Below are 3,923 nucleotides of genomic sequence, written 5' to 3'. Positions count from 1 at the left end.
GGGAAAATTTGACAAAAGCCCCCCATTACATAAGTATCATTACAATGAGTTTAATTTTTTTTTAACATTTTTAAGATAAATCCAAAACAACTTTTATTAATTAAAAATGCTTAATTATCACCATTATACCCCTAATTATTAAATAATATATATTTAATTTTGATATTAAAAGATATATAATATATTTTCCATATATATCTTAAATAACACGTTCTTAACTAATCCCACGATTCCCGATCATTGATTGCAGATTCCCGCTCATCTCTCTCTCAATATGCAGTTACATATTCAGACTGTAAAATTATTCGCGCACGCTAACTTCAATTTTTGTCCTCCACAAGGTCTGGAATATTACAAGCCTTTTTTTAATCGGGTCAAAGCATATTCAAGTCTCTTAGACATTTATACACTATCATAAACTGTATTCATAGAGAAACGAAAAGCAGTAGCATAGCAGACACTGCATTTTTTTAGAGTTATGCTTGCCACTATAGAGATATGTGGCGGCGTTAGGAGGTTAATGTTATCCGATTTACTTTGTAAAGTTATCAACCACAACAAATATCAGTCTTCAATGGATTATCGAAACCCAACATCTCAATCAGAAGTTATCTCGAGAGAATTGTAGATGTATGAACATGTTTGTTTTGCTTGAACGTTATGTTGTTGTTTATCCGAGCAAGAAAGCGAATTTGTAATTATACATAGTGGTTTTAATGTTTACATAGTTATTCTACATAGTGGTTTTCATGTTTACATAGTTGTAGTACATAGTGTTTTTCATGCTTACATAGTTGTTGTACAGAGTGGTTCTCATGTTTGCATAGGTGTTATACATAGTGATTTTCATGTTTACATAGATGTTATACATAGTCGTTCTCATGTTTACGTAGTTGTTATACAAAGTGATATTCATGTTTATATAGCTGTTTACAGAGTGATTTTCATGTTTATATAGTTGTTCATACATAGTGATTTTCATGTTTATATAGTTGTTTATACAGATTGATTTTAATGTTTATACAAAGTGGTTTTCATGTGTCTTCGATTTTCTCGTTCCTGGAATAATTTCGGAATGGCGAGACGCACATGCAGAATAAACGAAGAACAATCATGTAAATTAATTGCAATTTTCAACTAATCGGTTTAAATCAACAAACACAGGACATTAATTAATTTTCGTCGCTGACTTTTAAACCATCTTGTCGTGCTAACAAATAACTGTGGCTTCCTAAAAAAATGCGCTTTTAGTGTCTAATTTATTTCTTCATTAGAACAACAATTTTCGTTGGTGGGCTTGGTGTGAACGGTGGACAAACGATAATTTTCGACTGGATTTAGAGTGTAATTTTGGGGCATAATTGTTTATGGTGCTATTAATTGGGGGTGATCTGCATTTATCAAAATAATTTTTTTTTTATTTATTGGAATAGTTATTAGGGCATATAAGATATTTTGGATTGATAGAATTTATGTCAAATATCAATTACAAAACATGGATTTATCAAGAAGTCAAAATCTAATGAGGGAGTTTTATCAAATAACCCCTATTTTTTTTTTGACTTATATTAACCGCAAAAGGCATATGAAGAGGTTTTCTCCAATGTTTTGAAACCCGGACCGGACCACCCGGTTCGACCGGTTTAACCGCGAACCGCTGCCTTGTCCGGTCCGGTTGGCACTATAAACCCGAAAGTTGCAAAAAACCGGTTTAAATGGTAAAACCCGGATTTTTGGCCGGTTGAACCACAAACCGGAAACCGGCTAAAAACCGGTTTCTTGTGAAGTCAATAGTAGATCTGAGTAAGATATGGGAGGAAGAAGAAAAAAAACGAAAATTGAAGAAAATCGGTCAAAATTGCCGCTAAATCAGGCAGAGGGCTTGATTGACAACATTATTTCTTTTGCAAAAAGAAATCTATTAGCTGCTGCTAATATCACCACTTCTATTTCGAAGAAGTATTCCAATCGTAATTCGCCGCCTCGAATCTTCTAATCTTCCCGCCGAGTTTGCCAAACGTGCTGTCCTTTGCCGAGTGTCGCCTCGTCTGTATCGGATTTGACCTTGGCTGCCTCGACGGTGTCAAAAATGGGCTGATTCATCTTGCCCTCGCCAATGTCGTCAATCCTTCAAGTCTTTGGCATGGATCTCAACATCCACGACTCTATTCCACCTTATACGGCCTCGTAGTTGCCGAATCTAGGCTGCCTCTGCCCCATCGAAATTAAGAAGACCGCCTCACCTGGATAACCGAGTGTTCACTGCGGAAATCAAGGTTTGCAGGCAGCTGCTGCTTAACCCTAAGTCCTTCATTCACGTATGAAAGATTCAATAGCATCTCCTACAAACCTTCTGCTTTGTTCTTCATATGGGGCAACTTTTGCAAACCTCCTGCTTTGTTCTTCATATGGGGAAGCTTCTGCAAACCCTCTCTATTCACTCACAAAAATTGTGACTCTCTCGATTCTTCTCTTTTTGCTTTTTTTTTTTTTTTTTTTTTTTTTTTAAATACACCTTTCACACACTAGAAAAGAGAAGTATCGAGACATCTCCTCCAACGAGAATATGTGAACCCTTTCACAATAAAAGAGCTGGATCACATATCAGGATCCAAGCTCTGATACCATGTTGGAAAAACCGATAAACGGTGTTTTTCATTTAACATAATCAGAGTATTACAACTTAAATAGAAAACAACTAAACAAACTTATCCTAATTTAGGGGAACACTAACCCACTACTAACAACTAACTAAGTATCCTATAATCACGGGATACTATTTTGGGATACTATTTTGACTAATTATTTTACTAAACTAATATTAATCATTTAATTAACTAAACAATAAATCTAATATTTTAACACCCTCCCTTAAACTGATTTCTACGGAAAACAGTTTACAATGAGATTTATTGTTCAACTTCGATATATTCTTTTGCGAAAGAACATATATCAAATTCTCCACATTGAGAACCAATGCCTCAAACTTTCCAACAGAATCAGCCCATTTTTGACACCGTCGAGGCAGCCAAGGTCAAATCCGATACAGACGAGGCGACACTCGGCAAAGGACAGCACGTTTGGCAAACTCGGCGGGAAGATTAGAAGATTCGAGGCGGCGAATTACGATTGGAATACTTCTTCGAAATAGAAGTGGTGATATTAGCAGCAGCTAATAGATTTCTTTTTGCAAAAGAAATAATGTTGTCAATCATGAAAGATTGACGGAGGGCGGCTTTCGAAAAGTTTGTTCGTCCAAAATTGATGAAGTGTCAATCAATGAAGATTGGCAGAAAGAGGCGTTCGAAAAGTTGCGTTCGTCCAAAATTGATGGAGTGTCAATCGGTGAAGATTGACGGAGGCGTTCGAAAAATTGACGTTCGCCCGAGTTGGAAAGTTTGAGGCATTGGTTCTCAAGGTGGAGAATTTGATATATGTTCTTTCGCAAAAGAATATATCGAAGTTGAACAATAAATCTCATTGTAAACTGTTTTCCGTAGAAATCAGTTTAAGGGAGGGTGTTAAAATATTAGATTTATTGTTTAGTTAATTAAATGATTAATATTAGTTTAGTAAAATAATTAGTCAAAATAGTATCCCAAAATAGTATCCCGTGATTATAGGATACTTAGTTAGTTGTTAGTAGTGGGTTAGTGTTCCCCTAAATTAGGATAAGTTTCTTTGTATTTTCTTTCTTCATGTTGCTTTAAATAATTATCAGTGGTACCAGAGCGAGGTTAGTGTGTAAAAAAAAAAAGGGGGAGAGAGAGGGGAAGTCGAGAGATCCACAGTTGAGAGTAAACCACCCAAAAGTTTCCAAAAGTTTTAATTGTTTAGTTTGCAGCAGCAAGTACTGAACAATGGCATCAGAAAATTTTGTTCAACCGGCAATCCCACGCTTCGATGGTCATTATGATCATTGG

Source organism: Erythranthe guttata, chromosome 3 (assembly GCF_056151865.1).
Source record: "Erythranthe guttata isolate IM_541 chromosome 3, IM_541, whole genome shotgun sequence".
In the NCBI taxonomy this organism is placed as follows: Eukaryota; Viridiplantae; Streptophyta; class Magnoliopsida; order Lamiales; family Phrymaceae; genus Erythranthe; species Erythranthe guttata.
Note: the sequence above shows the minus strand (reverse complement) of the source record.